Below are 21,619 nucleotides of genomic sequence, written 5' to 3' on the forward strand. Positions count from 1 at the left end.
TAGATTGAGAAAAAAATTTCGGTTCTTTTTTGTCATTATGTAAATTTTTGTATCTCTTAAAATAATGTAACAATAAATTTTTTTGTTATAAACAAATTACTTTTTACAAAATCTATAACCACTTTTTGTTTTACCTCAAGAAACCATGAAACTTTTCCCTAAGAAATTTGTTATATCTGTGATAGTTTTCGAGAAACCATTTTTCTGCTGAAACTTCTGCTGAAGGATGATTTCACCACCTAAATTTGCGATTAGGCAGCTATAAAAAATACGTGTCCCTCATTTTCACCTGCTTAATATATCCACCGAGTTTCATTGAAATCGGAGACGGACAGTTCGGTATGTTTCCTTGTTAGAGAAAAAAAGTTGCTTAAAATGTTGAATTTTACAACATATCTAACAATTATCAAAATCGGAGGGGGAATCCTTTTTCTACGAGTTCACTGAATCTATATTTATATTATATTATTAGTACTTGTATATTTAAATAAATCAATGTTTGATATGTTATTCTATGTACATTCATGAAATATTTTGCTTTCCTTTCTCTATTAAATGATTACTTGAGAAAACTTAATAACACAGGCAATCAATATACGATTCTTTATTTCTGATACCTTAATATCAATCTCTGATAAGTGCGTTATCAACACTGTTAATGAACAATAATTAATCAACTCTGTCGAAACGTGATATCGGTTTTAATAATCGGTCAAGCTTATCGCTTAATCTGGCAAATAATTCAGAGAAAAGGTCTTCCGTATTTGAGAGGGTTATTCACGCTAGATTGATTGCTTTTTTAACATCAATGTCCAAAACCTTATTTTCAATGAAATATGATGTAGTGCGTGCAAAAAGAAAAGGGAGGAGGGTTACGGTTTTGTTAATTTTAAATTTGTTCAAAAAATACAGTTTTTTTAATTTGGCAATAAAAACGGATTATATAATGTTTATGAATTCCTATCCTGGCAACTATTTATTGAATTGCATTTGTTTTTTTGTTATTTTAATCTAGAGGAATTAGCCTACTATTGATTTTTTAATGTTGAAAATTATTGTCTAGTTTTTGTTATACAGAATGCCCGCACGTATTGTAGTATGTACTATTAATTAGGGGGTGAATTTATCTATAAAAATAAATCGAAAATTTTTTTATATCTAGCTTTCTTATCAAGAAAATTGTATTTAGAAATGTTTCAAGATATACAGGGTGTTCGGCAACAGGTAAGGCAAGAGATAATTCTGGCGGGTCAAAATAAGACGAAAAATAAGAATGACATAAAATAATTTTTAACAAAAAATACAACCGACTTCGAAATGCACTAAAAAGTATGAAATAATTTCTACTTCATTTATACAAATACCCAACAGCTATTAATAAAACCTATTTACTCATTAAATCGTATACTAAATACATTTCAACCTTTTCGGAGGTGGCGCAAAATTAAAAACTTTTCTTCTACTAGGAAGATTCTAGTTCAGGCATCGACAACCTATCAAATCATTATTGGCAGCATCGTATATTCGGGTATTTTTAATTTTGCGCCGCCTCCGAAAAGGTTGAAAGGTATTTAGTGTTACGTCCGGATTATTTTCAATAATCCGACCGTGGCTAACATTTATTTTCATCTTCTTTCTGATAGTGTTGAATAGTTTAATCGTTTAATATACTGAATTTGTGTACCTCGTCGTACTTGGAGATAATCCCAGGCGAGGCACACAAAGGAGGCTATAATTAGTTCTTTTCAAACAATAAGAAGTTAACCTTCCTTGGGACGATTGCTTTGTCGAAACCGCGTAGCAATAAACACATAGAAATTCGAAATCGCTAAGGTTAAGGAGAGGCACTATCAACATCTTTTGCCACGCGGTTAAGCAGTGCGACGCACTTGGAAATTTCCCAGCTTAACCGCGCGGAATCAGGGAAATACGATTTTTGTTTTACCTCGCAAACGAAATACCTCTCCTACCTCCAAAGCATACGTCAGCCGGCCTTTCCACAAGGAATGAATGCAATTAAGTATAAAGCGATTGGTATGCTACGGAATGAAACTGTTTGAATGATTATGAAATGCGAAGGTTTGCGTGACAACCGCTGTAGTTTGAAATTGGCGACCGACGTTCAAGAACGACTAAGGCAATAAACATCGGCAACGAACATCTAGGAAACGTTAAACGTAACACGTTTCAAATATATGTATGTATATCGTTAATAATTAACACGCGAGTCTACTATTAGATAAATGCAACAAATCATATGCATAGATCCGCGATTTAACGATAACAATAAAACACCGATTGCCGTTTTACGCAAACCGCCAAAATACGAATAAGAACGGAATAATTAACAGTATTCAACTAATAGTCATTCGATCCAGTAAATCAAACATCTGTTATAAAACGTAGACCTTCTTCGATACTGGAAATGTCATTGGTAAAAGCCTCTTTGATTAACGAATTCGAATAAATCAAGTCGTAGTAGATTTCGAATATTCCAGAAACTTTAGAATTGCGACGCATGAAATCCGCGTAGCGTTAAAGGGGTAGAAAGAAATGGACAATCTTAGACGAAGGCAGAAAGAAAGATCAAGAAGGGATGAGAAAACTAGGAAGAGCGGCCAACTAGCCCAATACGCACGAGATTTCCCCTCCGACACGTACCCTGATTTGCCAAATGATGTCCCCACTTTGGGCCCATGATCGCGGGTCGAACCCTGAGACACGATCGCTTGACTGAGGCTGTGTTCGCGTCGAGCAATAGTTTTCGCGTGAAATCGTCGTAATTAGCTGACCGGTAAAGTCCTTGAAAAAGGCAGAGTGCCGGGAGATTGCGGTTCGCGTTTTCCGCGTAAAGGACTCATAAGGATCTATCCTTTTCTCTTTTGTTTTTAAACCGTCCGCTAAATTAATAATTATTTTTCTTTCTTTTTCCGCGTCGCGTCGTTTTGCAAATACTTTTGTGTTCGTTTTGTAATTGATCGTCCCGTAATACCGTAATAAAAGGCCGATCGCGAACGCGTAGTGCAAGTGGCAGTTTTCTCACCTCTTCTTTGACTTACAGATTTCTAGACGACACCAGCGATTAAGCAAACGAATTCAAAGTATTATCAGATACTATTTTTACATCGATCCTGGTAAGTTGTCCATTTCATTTTTATCCAATACGACGAATCTGGATGTAGTGAGGCAAAACGGGCGATCTACGAAACCGCGTATTCTGGAAAATTTCCCTCTAGATCGTCCCGTTCAGTACAGCGACTCAAGGTATCGAATATTAACATTATCGAATAAATTCCGACTCACACGCAAAGAAGACGGCCCCACGAAACCGTGGCTCTGGTAATATACCCTCTGGGACCGTTCTTTCTTTCTTTTCGCGCTTAATTCTTCGCTGAACATCGTTGCTCGAATCATCGAATTATTTAATCAAACTTTAATTAACCAGTAATCAATAGCTTCATTTTCATATAATTTATACTTTTCTTTATAATATATTTATTTTCTCTTGTATTTCAAACAGCTCGTACTTCCTGTTAACCAAATACTTTTAATGTCACGCTTATTTTTCCGAAATTATATTTTTGTTACACCTAACCAGTTTTAATTCATTTACGTTTCAAACACTTCCTTTCCTTCATTTTCACGCCTACCATCTTCGCACAAATTCATACGAGGGGCCCGTATGGGACTAGAGCATTGACGAACCCGATTAATCTTTCAATTAATCTATTAACTTATTTAACAACTCTTTTATTGTTCTAATCGTGAGTGATCCAACATCGTCACGAGCGATTAGGACTGGTGGCAGCGCTAATACCGTTCTCAACCGCGTATCAACCACATCATTAATTTTCTTTTTTTTTTATTTTGTACGTCGCGCGTCGTATCTCGCTCGCGACGTAACATTAGTATACTATTTAACGAGTAAATAGGTTTTATTAATAGTTGTTGGGTATTTGTATAAATGAAGTAGAAGTTATTTCATACTTTTTAGTGTATTTCGAAGTCGGTTGTATTTTTTGTTAAAAATGATTTTATTTCACACTTTTTAGTGGAACGAGCAGTATTTATAAGATGCCGTAAGGTGGTTTACCGTTCTTATTGGTTAATTGCAATAACGATAGTTATTAACGATAACAAGTTCCATACAAGTTATGACAATAGTTATTAACAATAACAAATGGCATTAATTTTTGCAAGTGAGATATCGCGGAAATATCTCCTATTAGATGTGAAAGGTTTCATCGCAATTAGTACATGCCTTGGAGAGTATGCATGTATACAAGAAACAGTAGTGAATCAGCGATTGCATACTGACTCATGCACCGGTAGACACGTAGGCATACGTAGAATTCAATGCAGTAGTAACAATAGTTTTTCACGAATATCTCGGAAACTAAAGCTTTCCGTTAATTATGCATAATGAAAAAGTTCGTCAGAATCATGTCCCCGATAACATATTAAAAGGTCATTGAAATCGTCCAATTTTGACATTAAACACTTCCTGTATTTTGCAATAACAATGAAAAAATGAAAAATTGTTTTTCAATGGGACCAATCGGAGAACATACCCTACGAGATGCAAAAAGTTTCGTTCCGATTGGTCCATCCATCTCATCGGTGAACACAAAAAAAAAAACATACTGATCGAATTGAGTAACCTCCTCCATTTCGAAGTCGGTTAAAAATTTAACCACTCGAGATGAATGTTTTTTTAAACGCGTTGGAATCTTAGCTTTTAGATAATATATACGTTTTATAGATCATGGTTAGTCTTTCGTCTTAAAAACAGCAGCGACGCTTCCAAACGGAAAAATTCGACATTACTTGTTGGCTAACCCAATATATTAAACCCCACCATTGGTGTTGATTACGCGTAGCTACGGCACTGACTAGCAGAGGAGAGCGAGTTATAGGCCGTCTGGCGGCAAAACGCCGTGCACGCGTCACCGCAGATATTTTTTCGATTTACTCGAATTGCATACTGCTCCAACACTATCCCATATAGTTTCTTCTTCGGAAATGTTTTGCAGAATTCGGTAATGTATAGAGAATTCGCGTTGGATAAAGAACTTTTCTTAAAAATACAAAAGTAATATATAGGAAATGCGTGCTGTTTTTTAAACTTTCATCGACATTTACATCTATTCAGAATCACGTAATATAATAACTATATATATCAATATATTCGGGAAACTCTCCTCTATATTTTAAAACCAATGCGAATGTTCTAGCGTTTTTAGCTTCCGCGTAATAGTTCATTTCCCCCCAAAACACATGTTTTAACAAAAACTCGTGTTTTTCGAAAACTGAGGGTGATAAAGCAACTCGGTTTTCGGATTCCTGTTCAGGACGAGAAGCTCTACAACGATCACCCAATGGCTATTGGAAAACAGAAAAAAAGTTTAAATTTGTTGGGCAGTGTTATCAAACTTCTTAATATGTAAAAGTGTAAGCTATTAAACTCTTTAAAACTATCACAATATATTTTTGAATCAAGTTTCAACAGTAATTCAAATTATTATCAACTGGGAATTGATGCCATTTGTGGCATTTTATCGAGATGTAATTTTAAGCGTTAGAATATATATTTCACCGGTATTTCTAGAGCATAAGTAAATTTGCTTTAATAGAATTTTAAAATGTCATCTGAATGCTCCGTTAGTAATTCTTTTTAATTTTAAGAATTCTTGATAGTTTTGGGAAGCTTTTATTCTTTTAAAAAAGATTTTGTATACGCGAAAAATACGCACATACGTAAAATACAAAGTCTATTTTTAAGATCTAATGCTAAAACATATTTCTGTTAGTCATAGCTGTTTATTTGCTTCGTACAAAAATACGCATTTGCATAAAGTTCCGCAGTCTACTTATAAGTATGCATTGTACTGTGCACTGATGAAATAAAGCAGTCTTGCGGACATGTCAAAATATAGTCTCAAATTGTCTATTTACGTATATGTTAAGCAAAATAAAAAGGAAAATATTTTAATATAATTGAAGGCATGATACCATCGAAAGCATAAGACATGTGACTTGTTTTATCCGATCATAATATGTATTAGCTTGATTATCCACTATGTTCCTAATCCACTAGGTATAATCTACTTACCTACGATCAATAAATGTAGATGTACTATTAATACAAGAGCTACTCTGTATTCCAAGTTAACATGAAAATGTTCTTACGTAATTACCTGTAGCACGTCATATTTAGCACTCTTGATAATCGATGACAACGTACTTCTGATGCAACTGGTGAATAAGTACATTGAACTTTGAAACGAGAACCACCTTACGATAGAGGGGTCTGTCAATTTACGGCGCTGAAAAGTAAGTTACGTTTAATTATTATTTGTATAAGGGGTTTTAGAGATGGTTTAATGTAAGCTTTTTTATTTTATTAAGCATGTCCTACATTGTAAGTATATACAGGGTGTTCGACAACAGGTGGAAGATTTTTTAAGAGGTGATTCTAGGGATCAAAATAAGACGAAAATCAAGAATGACGAAATAGCGTTCGCGGCTTTGTTTTCCAGTAATTAACGTTTAAAAATTCGAGTAAAAAGCGCCTAAAACCCGCAATCTGCCCAGCACCAACAACTGAACGTCAGGTCAGCAGGGGCGGGTACAGTCATAACCAAGAAGAGAAAGCCCAATGCTGCAGTACCGAGAAAAAGAATAGCACGAGGTAAGTCCCACCTGTTATCGAACACCCAGTATATGCTTTTTTTAAATCAGTATTTCAAGTCAGCGATTCTTAATTTTTTTATAAATACGTACCACCAAAATTAAAAGACTGATATTTACTTAGTTAACATTTTTCATTAATTAATGTTAAGGATATTAAATAAACAGTCGTAAGGCGGCCACGAGAAGATAACCAAATCAACGTCATCCATCTTTCTAATTGTACATTAAAAAAATAAATACAATCACTGAAATTGGAATATTTATACTGTACAAAAATTTAAATTTTATTGACTATAAAATACTGACAAAATAATAACACTTAATTATTAATACTGCTAAAAATATTTACAAATGTATATACAGTGTGTTCAACAACAAGTAGGACTTTGAAGAGATGGTTCTGGGGGTCAAAATAAGACGAACATTAAGAACGATGAAATACCGTTCGCGACTTTGTCTTTTAGTTATTGAAATTAAAAGATTCGGATGAAAAACCTCTAAAACCGGTAATCTGCATAACATTGACGATTGAACGTAGTGTCAGTAGGGGTGTGTATAGTCATAGGCAACAGTCTTTGAATACTAAAAGCTTACTAGACAATTGCATAACGCATTCTGACATAAACCAGAAGAATTTAAACCGGATTTTTACAAAAACCGGTGGCATTCAAACGGTTAATGTAACATGTGAACAGTTAGCAATATTGAATTAATTTTAGTGAGTTCAGTGTGCGTTACAACATTTCCTCTGAGATTAAAGAAAAGGATTTGTTGCTACGTAACGATTTGTCAGCACTTTATATGATACTGTAACGAAAAGGAACACAATGTCTCGTGTTAACGTTTTAGTTTCCAATGACAGTTGGCAATGACTGTACACGCCCCTATTGACACGATGTCGAATCATCAGTGCTGGACAGATTGCTAGTTTTAGGCGCTTTTCCCAAATTACAATTCAAGACTTCAAGTATCACCAAAGAAAGTATATTTTATACATAGGAACTTAAGAGTGATTATACACATATTTTGGTTATATTTTTAATAAAATACTTATACAAAACAAAAATTAATTCTTCATGCAATAATTTGCTTACTTCTGGAAAATAATAATAATATCTAATATTTTAGGACAAGTTCAAAAAAATTAATTGTATCAAAACGGAGATCCCTCCTTCACAGAGGAACAGTGACATTGGGATAACTAGGTTAAGGTAAGGGTGGGCCACGCTGCCTTAAAAATCTGGTCTGACCCCTTCCTAAACATGTGATCCTTCACCTTCCTAAAATGTTAAGATTCCAAAATTGCAAAGTTTCAAACAAATTTTCTACATCACAGAGTTGTACAGTTATAAATTTTAAATATTTCAAAATATCAGAATTTCAGACTTTGTAAAATCCAGATTACTATTCCAAGTTTGAAAATTCCAAATGCTTAAAATTTCGAAATTTCAAAATTCCGGATTTCTAAAATTCTAAAAATTCTGAAATACCCCCTCCGCAAATATCTAATTAAGTTACGCCTTGTCCATTGGACAAGGGCAGAGCAATAGTGAACAGCCATATTGACCTAAATAGGTTCTTGAGCAATTTCGTAATTCAAACATTTAGGGAATAAGTAATATTCTCTGATAATTCTTTTTTAAAAATACTCTTTATACATTTATCCAACTCCATATAGAGTCCGATTTTGTAGTTTGACTGTTAAAACCTTACAAAAATTACGTTTCTGCAGAAGAAATTTTTTTAATTTTACCCAAAAAGCGCTCTGTGCCGCGTTCGATATACTTTACCTGAATATGAATATCATAATTATGATGAATTTTTTTCAAAATTGTATCCGAGAAACATGAATTATGTTTTCGTTTTTCACTTCCACTGCACCAGAGGTGCTGTTGTTACTCTCGTTGATCCTTAATTTATATAGAATTTTTAAATATCCTCTTATCCTAGTAAATCGATGAGTTGTTTCACAGAAATTGTACATGCTTTCTGTACATATATATGCATATATTTCTCTTCATATGCATAAACATCCGCAGTCTAATTATGATACCAGATTTAGGGTTTGATGGGCCAAGTTTTATCCCCCAGGGGTTGAAACACATTTGATTCGAATAGAACCACTTACTTTCTCCAGAGGAATTAATTTATGAAAATTACGTCCATAAAAGCCCAATAACTGATTATGGGCTAGAACAACGAACACGCGATTTTAGACGTAACCACTAATCTTAAGGAGCAATGTTCTTGGAAAGTCTTCGATGACGTCCTCTGTAACAATGACGTCACTGAAAAGAGAGGTCAAGGCATATTTCTTAAATATAGATCCGTTCAATGTCTGACCTCCTATATTGCTACTCCACCTCTACAGCTGAAAGAATGTAATGTTTGCAACACAATATTTAACAAAGGGTGTGACGAATTCTACGATAAACATTTTATTAAATTTTTATTTTTTACTTATTTGAAGTTCGTACCAGAATGATATTGAAAATGAAACATTATTTATTACAATAAAGCGTTATGTTCCTAATAATATACGAGGAAGATTTTCAAACTTTTACAAATATTATTAATCTGATATATTTATGAAACTATTGATTATATTAACAAATGTTATAGCTACAGTTAAATGGCATCAAGGGAAAAATAATTTCATATTTCAATCATTTTTATGGATGTATAAAAGACGTATGAAGGTCAAAATTGTATTTTATTTTTAATAGAATTATGTACATATCTTTCAATCAATTAATCAATTCAGTTTATAATGTTTTTGTGCATACTAGACATTTTATATTAATTAGCGTTCTAACTCAATGTTCTTACAAAATGTTGTCGGTTTAAATCATTTAAACTCGTTTTCCTTAAAACCGTAATTTTTGAGTTATGCCATTGTTATCGCAAATGAGCGATATGTTCCGAGAATAATTTATCATCTCCAATCTACGCGTCATCAGGTATTAAATCATCGACCTATTACCAGTATTGTAATGCTTATTACACTTATCTCGCCTTTTGTTCCTTGTACTTTATTTTGTGATGAAGTTGACGTTGCTCAACACATTGTATAGTTATAATTAATTTCAATATATCAAAGTGTATTGCTATTATTATGAAATCTATTTAAGAAATTTGTTTTTTTCTTTTTCTCTTTTTCTCTTTTTTCTTTTTAATAAGTTATTTATATTTTATTGACACTTAACGAAATATCGATAGTATTCTTAAAATATTGTTATGGTTTGTTGCTTTAACGTAAAATAGCTTTATTATTAATATTAAGAAAAGATAGAAAAGATTTACGACATCGATAATTCCTATTGCATAGAATATTAGGTGTACAAATTAATTTTGCATAAAAGTCAACGCGTAATAAATTTTATTATTCAAGTCTAATTTTGTTTGAATTTCAAACCTAACCTAATTTAAAGGTCAACAGTAGTGACGACTCAGCTTTGAATTGATCTTGGGGAACTTATGCGGAGAAACTGAGAAACTCCGGATATTCTTTGACTTTCTTGTACGGAGAGTTTTCATTCATACTTTTACATGATAAGAACATTATCGTATATATTGTCTTCCGTGCAATGTATCTTGCATTTCGACCCATATACGGGGGGGGGGTTAAAACTATTCTAGTCTCTTTTTTACTTTTGAAAATAACAGAATCTATTTTTCTGAGTAATAGGAATAAAAGAAAATTAATATGAAACACTTTTTAAAATGTTAAAATTATTTGATGAATCTTTTATATCTTGTATAAAAAGGATATAAATGGAAGAAAAGATTGTTCGTAATTATCAAATAATGTGTAAATGAAAGGGTTACGGATATCTGACGATATTATCAATATTTATCGATAACGTTATCGATAACTGCACCTCTGTTAGAAACTAAACCACAGTATTCGACGCACTCATTCTAGTAGTTTCATAAATGTCAGCTATTATAATCTTTTTCCAACTGTATGATTTCTTCGCGTTCCTATAGTCGAATAGATTACTCCTGTGTTCCGTATTCCCTTATCTTTGAATTTTATCAAGGATTTACAAATGTGCCTTCATATAGCACAAGAGAAAGACATGCAATTCCATGCGAAACATGCTCTAACAACACTCTTTCCTGTACACGGTTCATTCGATTCTGTTATATGTAGTTCATCACTGTAAATTATCCAAAACAAATGTGAAATTAAAAACGAATGGAAAAAAATTAGACCCCCTAATAAATTTTAATTTTTTTTTCTTTTTAGATTTGTAATATCTGATAGGCATCTTTTTATAGATCATGGTGCTTGTTTGATGATTTATTATTGATTGTTTATATTAATTGTTAATGTATGTGATTAAATTATTAGAGCTACATATATTTTTGTGTGAAAATAAAATCATAATATCAATAATGATTTCTACTGAATTAATTCTTTTTACTAAAAACATTGAAAATAATAAACAATTTTCCGATAAAATAGTTTTAAAAAAGTTACGTAGGTGACTAATAGTCCAATTTCACTGTACTAATTACCTTCCCTGTTTTTTATTTAATACCTGGACCACTATATTGAATTTTGTGAACAGAATCACATTGTTTATTGTTTTTCAATGTTTTGACTATCTTTTATAGCACTATTTAGATATTTATTAGTAAGAGTGTCATAACTTTTTCCTAGGCATAAAGTAATAATCTTTAATTAAGATTTATATAAATTATGTTAATGTATAAATTAACGTATAAATTTGTTAAAGTTGATCCATGTTAATTATTTGCATCTGTTTCACAAGTTTATCATAAACTGAATTAATTAAAAAAAAAAAATAGTACATAATTAATAAGAATAGATAAAACTACCACTGATGGAGGCACGGACCCCAAAGTTTGACGGAACTGCACCGGGCAGTAACAGGTTCTTTACCTTCTTTATCTTAAGTTATAACATCACATATGCATATATTTATTATAATATTATATATTTAGATATAATTATCATTCTAAATTGTAAATTATATAAATTAAATTAAACTCATTATTTGCATCTTATACAGGGTGTCCCAGAACTGGGGTAGGACCCGTGGAGGGATAATTGCTGAGGTCATTCTAAACAACTTTCTCCTTTGCCAAAATGTTGGTTAAGGCTTCGTTTTCAAATTATTAACGAAAAACACTGGCCAATCAGAGCGCGCTTTTAGCGCGGGCCGAACCACGAGAGTGTTGGGTATGCTCTGCGTTCAAGCCGTGGTCGTGATCAAGTGCATCGACACCACGTCGGTGTAATCCTACCATTCCGTTATTATAATCACTGCCGTAACTATGACCGTTTTCTGGGGTGGGCTTGGTCCCTTAGAAATTTCGAAATTTTGTATTCTTGAACTTTGGTACTTTTGTACTTTTGCGCTCTAATATTTTTGTAAATCTAAAATCTTGAAATTTTTGGATTTCAAAATTATAAAATTGTACAATAGTAGAATTGCGACATTTTAGAATGATGAAGGGTCCATATTTTTGGAGAGGGGCCAGCTTACATTGTTGGGAAATCAGACCCACCCCGGTTTCTACCTAGTTACTTACCTAAGGTTTTCAAAATTCCAGATTCCCAAAATTCAAAATTTCAAAATTTTTAAGAAACCTGGCCGCCTACAAAAGAAGGTCCCAGTTACGTCAATTTCTCCTTGTTTATGGATGAATCATTATTAATAAAAGATTTATTAATTACTTTTCAGTCAACAAAAAATAGTATCAAAAAATCGATTAACAAGCTTCCGACACGTAAACTGTGAAATATGAGAATCACCAATGTTCAGTTTAAAATTGTGACGAAATAAAAGTGTTGACGAGGCGTAAAATAATTTCTGGGAGTGAAACATTGATTACATCGGAATCGAAAATCAATAAAATAAAAAGCGTTTATCCATTTACCGATTTCCTGTGTTTTATCTAACGTTGAATAAAACCGGTGGTAGTCGATCAATCACACCGTTTCGTTTCATTCGTTATTCGTCGGTGGTTGAGTGCAAAAGGATGTGAAAGGTCACACGCCAACCAGATGGACAGCTGATAAAGGCTTGACCTGGCTTCTTTTCTCGTGAAATGGGTTAGAAGCGACTCGTGCTATCAGGAAGTGACGTCATCATTGAAATTGTGTGCACGTTACTTGAAGCGTCTTCAATGTGCGACATTATACAGGATGTCATATAACTGGTGGTACAATTGAAAAAATTAAAAGATTCCAACACAAAAATTTAAAATAATATTTTTTCAAAATACTGTTTTGATCGAAACGCCGCTTAAGAAGTATAATGTTATTTTTATTGATATCAACACAATTTATGTAAAATTGCAAACAAAAATAAACAGTTTTAAAATTGGCGCCATAAATATACTGGAAACCAATGAACCAATTTTCTTGATTTATGGCGTAGCTTTTATAAATAACAAATATTTATACCACTCACTGTCATTTTGCGTTAATTCTATATTTTCGAAAGCAGTGATATCAAAGTCTACTTTTATTCATTTAATCCGACGGAAAATATATTTTTTTTCTTTTTGTTTTAAATTTGCGGTATTTTTAAATAATCACTCTACAAAAGATATATCTCTGTTTTTTAGTGAAATATAATTTTAACCACAAAATAAATTTGTTAAGTTAAACTTTGTTTGAGCTCGCTTAAACATATATTAGTTGATTATTTTTATTTTTATTTATAAACATTGTTAACACATGTACTTAAACATGTACAGGGTAATCCTCTCGCAGCCGGACACACAGGAACACTGGCGACAATGAAGCCCTTGACCGCACCATGTAGAGGTTCGCATTGTTACGTGCCAGCGGGGACCTACCCGGACTGGGACGACTCCGTGTGTGTAACGTGTGCCTCCGGGGTCGGTACCCTATCCTAATTTGTAAACACAATTATTTTCTGAACTGTTTGCTTTTTTTTTATGTAATTCCATTCTTGGCACATTTTACAAAAAATGGTATTGAGATATAATTATAGGAAAATTAGAAATGATTTCCTGCTACCTCGATGTATTTTTGTGTACGCTTCTGCAAATTATTGAACACATCTTCCAATGTTGCATTGACAGAATTGCAATTTTCCAATTCTGTAATCGTACGGGGTTTATTTTTATAATGCTACTGTTACAACAAGCAGTATTACAAATACAGTATATTTGTCGTGATCTCACAAACAAAAATAGTCATGGTATTTTTTCGAGGTATATGAAAATCCGAAAATATCGGGTCGGATGTAGTTATCGTAAATACAGATGTTCGAGAACTCGAAAATGTTGGGTATTCGATACCTGGGTCAGGTCGGGGATTGTTTTGGTCAGCTGAAACAGAATTTTCCAATTTTCGGGAATCTCTAGACTCTAGCTGACTGAAATAATTCCCGATCTGATCCGAGTATCGGATTTTTCGAAATTTTTTGATTCTTGAGAGAATATGTTATGCAAAAAATACAAAACATTCCAAAATGTAAATATTTAAAATTGACTTCTTTGAAAATGAATTTAAGTATTTAAATAATTTATCGTTTATTCTCTCATTTAGAATTTTACTTTTTCTCGATTGTACCACCAGTTATGTGATATCCTGTGTATACACATAGTCTCGTAAAACAACTAGAAGGGCCTCGACCCTTGCTCTTTTTCTCATGCTCGGTATTATACTTTGCCACGTTAAGATATCATCGGTTAAACGAAAACAGTTCTATTTGTGCAATGTTTATCGGAGACACATGTATCTCTTTATGTTTTGCATTTCTAAATGATTCAAGAAGCAGATATTATCGGTGAATACTCGAATAGCACAAGAAAATGCAAATAGGAACGACGACTACGAGAAACACACATTGCAAGAAGAAAGGAAACAGATCTTGATACGTAAACGGTGAAAGAACTATATATATTTTTGATTAATTTTGTGGCGTCGCTGAGCGTTTCCGCTTTCGACGCTCGATTTTAAATTGTTGATGAATTTGTTTATTAATTCAGAATTAATTCTGAATTAAAAGCGGAAACGCTCAGCGACGCCACAATTTCATTCTCGTTCAAAACGATAAGGATTTTGATCAAAATGAAATATGATATAGTGCACATGAGAATTGAGTAGGATCTAAGTTCCAAATTTGTTTAAAAAACACAAAACTTTTGCCTTTGATACGTTCCCGTCTTCAATATTTTCTTATTTGGAGTTAGGTGCATTATCTTTATAGTCATGTTCTAGAATCTAGAATATGCGAGAGCAACGCAAAGCAAGGGTGTGTTCCTCAAAACCGGTGTAACGTACGACCCCACCACTTTTTTTCCTCTGATTTTTAGGTACTGTTATTCGGTGTAACATGCCACTTTTCAATAATTTCTTATTTAACTAAGAAGTGACGATAATGCGATAATAATGCGACAATAAATAAATATTTACTTTTATTTCCGTTTATTTCCAACTAATCCTGCTAAGTTATAAAACTATCATCTCGATGTAATTCTATAGTCACGCAGTTAATTAATAGATCATAATAAACTACACTAATAAATGAATTGAATAATCTCTAAAACCTCCACTAAATTAGCATAGTTTCCGAAGAATTGTTCGATACCTTTTTTATGGTCGTATTTGTTGGTATGATACATCACAAATGGCATCTTTCTATTCTAGAGAAAGTAAATATTACAATCGTCCGCGACTCCGAGTCGGTTGTATAACACTGCATGTAGTCAATAGCAACACAAATCTAATAAAAATTTATAAAACTTTAATATTTATTGACTTAAATTATAATAAAAAAAGATTAAAGTATTTGTAACTAATTATTTGATATTGTAATTATGATAAATATAGGAAACGTATTGACTTCCTGTGCCTAATTCTTACTTTCAGTACATTGCTCTCATTTTTCATTTAGTGTGCTTATGGTATAAAGTTTCGTTTAAAGAAGGAAATAATATTGTTTATCTGTTTAGTCACTGGAAACGTTATAACCGACCCCAGCTACTAATGTTGCAATCAACCCCGTCCGTGCTTTTGAGCTTAAATTATAAATTTTGACAAACAAGGCCCTTAAAATTGCTATGAAACGATCAGCATTACTTTAAAAAATATCAAATTAAAGATTAAGAAAAAGAACAAGCACATAATTACAAAAGGAGTATTAATATTACAATTTTAAATCAGTAAGAGAAAGTTACCTTAGGGTATCGGAAAGTTATTTTGTTATGTGTCTATTGGTTATCTACATATACTGTTGGGAGATTGATAGGTATATTCCAAATGTCATTTTTCATTATAGAGGGTGTTCGAGAACAGGCGGGACAAATTTGAAGAGATGATTCTGCGGGTCAAAATAAGACGAAAGTCAGGAAAAAAGGAAAGTGTTCGTGCCTTTGTTTTCCAGTTATTAACGTTAAAATATTCGAGTAAAAAACGCCTGAAACCGGCAATCTGCACAGCACCGACGATTAAACGTCGTGTCAGTAGGGATGTGTACAGCCACAGCCAATAGTCAATGAATACTAGAAGTCTATTACGTGATATTGTGTTCCTTTTCATTACAGTATGATATAAAGTGCTGACAAATCGTTACATAGCAACAAACCCTTTTCTTTAATCTCAGAGGAAATGTGTAACGCACACTGAACTCACTAAAATTAATTCAATATTGCTAACTGTTCACATGTTACATTAACCGTTTGAATGCCACGGGTTTTTGCAAAAATCCGGTCGAAAAATGCGCTTCTTCTGTTTTATGTCAGAATGCATTATGCAATGCGGTAACTCTGTCTAGTAAGCTTTTAGTATTCAAAGACTGTTGCCTATGACTATACACACCCCTACTGACACTACGTTCAATCGTCGATGTTATGCAGATTTCCGGTTTTAGAGGTTTTTCATCCGAATCTTTTAATTTCAATAACTTGTGAGGAGTACGAGGCCGCGAAACCGCGGGCCCCGCCGCGCGCCGGCACGCGCGCCGCTAGTACCCGCGCCGCCGACAGGGGGCGACCGCGCACACCGCGAACTCGCGAGGCGAACGGCCTCGCGAGCGAAGATATACCGGGCCGCAAGACACCGAAAGCAGAACGGTACTCGGAAGCGAATCCTCGGATGAGCAATACAGCATCTAGCACCCGATCCCTGGAATCATCCCCCTGCTTCCGCCACTCCGCACCGTAATCGAACCGTACCGTGGCCGCTTGACATCGCGATTAACCGTGCTGTACCGTACCGTGAGCGCTCCATACCGTTACTTGTAAGATCGTTAATTATAAGAGCACTAGACTGATAGGACACCCAGAGCCGTAGTTTTAAGCTATTTGTAATACTTAGAATTTGCTTCACTCGTTCACCTGAACCCCGGACGTACCGGCTGAGCCGGCAAGCCCCGGCGGCAACCCGTCACAAATTAAAAGACAAAACTGCGAACGGTATTTCGTCATTCCTAATTTTTGACTTATTTTGACCCACAGAATTATCTCAAAAATTTGTCCTACCTGTTATCGAACATTCTGTACATCCAAAATTTATGTTAACTTCTATTCAACGTTTAGAGATATTTAACGTATTACTACCTCCCTCACTCGACTCTACTGTTAATCTTACGTACTCTAACGTAACAAAAACAAATATAACATATTCGTGGAATAAATGTATGTACGTCAATTATTCGTAACGTCCTTCCTGCGGTATAAGAGTCACACATGCAACTACATGTATCACACATGTGGCTGTGTGTAACTTGTCCACATACAAAACATGCAAATAAATTCGTAGGGGTAGCAGGTACTTGCGTGTTCCGCATATAAAATTCATTTAAATAAGTATTACTTCAGGTCAAAATTGTTTCACGAGTTGCGAAGTAAGGTGCATTAAGCTACATAAATATTGAACAATGTCGAGTATACATATACTGTAAAATGGGGTTCAGAAAAAAACATCAAGCAAAAGTAAATAATTGATTAAAAATTGTTGTTTGATATATGTTATTTCTTTTCACCTTTTTAACCGATATCATCTAAATATTAAAAGTGAGTTTTAGTTACTTCCCTTAAATAATTTGACATTGCCCAAATTCAAAAAGTAATTTCTATTACATAAAATTTGTAAATGTCCTTGTTAAATACTCGAAGAGATACTTTTGCATGTTTTGTTCAGATCCGTTATAAGTTGTCTTTATAATACAGTACACTGTGAACCAAGGTCGAATGATTAACAGGAAAATACCAGTGTGCAGATTTTATGTATAAGATATAAAAGAAAATATTGGAAATGTATAATGACCTTTGATTGCAATCATAAATAAAGTACTAATTTAAAATAAATATAAGGAAGATCTTAGAATAACGGATAAAAGTGACGAGATAGGAGAGAGTGTTTATACTTTCAGTTCGGGCCGAATTTTAAAATACATTTTGAAACACGCAGGGTGATAGAATCACTACGTTGCGTTGGGGCGGAGAGTATAAAGGGCGCGTTTTACACACACCCGAAATGACCGTGTTTGTGTTCCACTTACTGGCCACGGTCATTTTAGTCGTGCTGAAAACGTCATGGATGACGTCACGAACGACGACCATGACATCTGTATGCAGAGTTCAGGTCAGCATAATTGCTCGTGGCGCGTAGTTTACTTTGAACTTGCCAAGCAAAAAGGTAGTAAATATATTATTTTAGTAATAACATATCAGCATGACTATTACTTTCGAATTTTTTCAGATCTTTTGTTAAGGTACGCCGTAGTTAAAAAAATTTAAAACCAGTTATTTTACCTGAAAGAGTAACTTCTACTTCGCATTTTTATATATATTTTAAATGGATTCACATTCACACAAATGGTATAGAAGTTAGAGAAATAAAATTAACTTAAACAATAAATGCGATATGTATCAAAGTGTTGAAGTTTGTTTCAACAGCGTCACTGGTCCTGCCGCGGCATTCCTACGCCCTTTACTTTTTCTTGATCGTAGGTGCTTAAATCGGTGCTTTCCATTTTCTTTTTCAGTTAAAGATTAATTTTTTAGAAGTTATAGTAATTGCAATTACGTATTGATATTATTGTTATCGTTATCATATTTTTGCGCCACTTTTGAAATTCACAGAAGCGCGGAGAAATATTCAAATTGTAAAAAATATACCCCAAAAACTAACCATTCCGCTGGCTCAGTGATGTTGGAGGGAGCACTGGACTTTCTCCACTCCAAATATGTTGTGGCAGATAAAGTATAGAACAGAATTTCTCTTTTTTTGTCACAGACTATTTGTCACGCGGAGTGGAAAAAGCCCGTAACTCCCTTGAGCATCGCTGAGCTACAGAAATATTCAGTTTTTGCGTTTGAAAACGCGGACGTTAATAGAACGTACCCTAGGATGTATAAAATAAAAGAGACATTGAAACAGAAGGCAAAAAAAGAATATGATCTTGAACCTTTTCCTGATATCTGAAAAGAAAAACATGATTAGTAATTTGAGAATCTATCATCCTAGAATCGCTCGACAAGACGATTATCTGCGAAGAAGTGGGAGGCTGAGCTACCATATTCAGATTCTTCGACATTGCCCAGATGGAGACAACTCGGGAAAATTCTGTCTTCTAGACTCTAGAAGACCCTTAATTTAAATGTCGTGTAGACTAGGCAAGTACAGTAATCCTGCCATTTACGCAGGTAATTCGTTCCACAAAAACAGCACGTAAATGGAACCACGAATGGAACCACCATTCCACATTCTCAAATATGTATTTAGCTCTTATTGGGGTAGAAAAGTTTTAACTAAAGCCTTTTAAAAAGTTCACGCAATTACGAAATAAATTACATTAGGGAATCCCCGAATTTGTATTTTCAAATAACGCATCGTGGTGACATCTGGGCTCCAGTAGCTCAAGCGCGTTAAAATAAATCCGCGTAAATGGAGGCATTACTGTAACTTGCAAGGGGGATAGACCCAGATCCAAGAGTGAGAAAGAGGAAAATTGCCTTCCTGGCAGGCTATTAGTATGAGCTTATCCCTCTCCTCCTCTCTTGCAAGTTATTTCCGTAGTCTGAACGTTATCTTGTTCCAGCGGGCCACTGCGTACAAGTCAATAAGTAAAGTGATGACCTTTCGAAACAACACGAAGTAGTATGCCGTTTCTGGACAATTTTAACCACTGGAAGAAACTTTTTTTTTTATTAAAGAAAAAATCTCCCTATGCTTCTCGAGTCCCATGGGAGAATACACATATAGTCCTTACATTTACACTAATATCATGTTTACATCTATTGTATCATTCTTAAAATTATTAGTTCTTATTCTACGTATTGATATTTCTCAATCCTAGTATTATTCTAAATAGCCTAAACATGACTGCACTTGCGTTAGAGCAATTAATAAATTTTGTAACGCTGGAAGAAACGGAGGTCCTCAACAGAGCCTCCCTCTGGAGGCCGAAAAGCGGACATTCAAGAAGAAAGGGATGGCTTACTATATCGGCTTCAGCGCCACAGAAGCAGGACTTATCATCAGAGTAATACTGCCCACCGATCACAAGAAGTCCCATGACAATAATGAAATCTAATTGGTCGTACCCTATCTCAGCTCATACGTAGTTTCGGTCCTGATGGGTGATCCTCTCGCTAGAGGACACAAAGGAACACTGGCGACAATAAAAAGGTCCGTATTGCCACGTGCCAGTGAGGACCTACCCGGTCCTAGACGACTCTGTGTGTCTTCATGGTGCGGTCAAGAGATTCATTGTTGCCAGTTCCTTTGTGTCCCCCAGCGAGAGGATCACCTTGTATGATTGGTCGAAGTGGTTACATCTATTATTTAGGCTCGTGTAAAACTAACTAAGAGGGTTAGTCGATGTGTGCGTAGTATGTACCTCCTCTGGCCTCTGTGCCGTCCCGCGGGACTTCTTGTGTTCGGTACTTACATATGTCAAAAAACGAAACCGGAACTTGCTTTGACCAGTGCAGACGACGCCATCACCGTCGCCGATCCTTAACCTACTTTTCTCTTAAAGATTTAAGTAGGTCCTATGCCGCAACTGGATAATATCCTGTCAACATGCACTTCGCTGTCTTACCTCCTCTAAGTACTGCAACGCCTTCCTTCGGTCCAGTCCTCATAAATATTTGCATGTACTGTTTAACATTCATGTATTGTCTATACTACATTGATTTAAATCAACGGCTCATGTGATTGTAGCTTTAGGTTGTATTTCTGTCTCCTTCATTTATAACGTATGCAAATTTTGATGTATAGTTCTCCGTATTTTTCTTATGCTGTGTATAACATAGTGTAATAAATCGAATACACAGAGTAATCCGCAATTCATGTTAAAAATGGGGTCAGGGCGATTCTATAGCTTAAAATAAGACGAAAATCAAGAATAACAAAATTGCGTGGGAGGCTTCGTTTTTAAGAAAAATGCATTTGAAAATCAGTTTAAGTACGCGTGTACTTAAATAAAGTAACCATTGTATTGTTAGTTGAGCTTAGTTTATTATTTATTTGTTTAGTTCACATTTTTAAGGCAAAATATTGTTCAAAGTGCTAACCATTTTTTCGTATTCAAAATTTTGTCCTTCGAACTAAATTTTGTCTCATTGTTCAATGCGTATCCCAAATTTTTATTTCCTCACATGCCACCATGCTTCGTCGTTTTAAATGTTCGAGTTACGTCTTTAGAATAAACTAATCTTTTCACGTTTCCCCACAAATAAAATTCGAGAACATATTTAAAAATTATCCGTACCATCGGCTGTTAATCAGGTATACACGTATTTAAGCTGATGTTCAAATACATCTTTCTCGAAAACGAAGCCTTCCACGCAATTTCGTTATTCCTGATTTTTGTCTTATTTTGAGTCATAAAATCACTCTGACCCCATTTGTAACAATAAATTTCGGACACTCTGTATTTCAGATAGTCTAAAGTAAGTACCA

The sequence above is a fragment of the Osmia lignaria genome, chromosome 11 (assembly GCF_051020975.1).
Source record: "Osmia lignaria lignaria isolate PbOS001 chromosome 11, iyOsmLign1, whole genome shotgun sequence".
Classification (NCBI taxonomy): domain Eukaryota; kingdom Metazoa; phylum Arthropoda; class Insecta; order Hymenoptera; family Megachilidae; genus Osmia; species Osmia lignaria.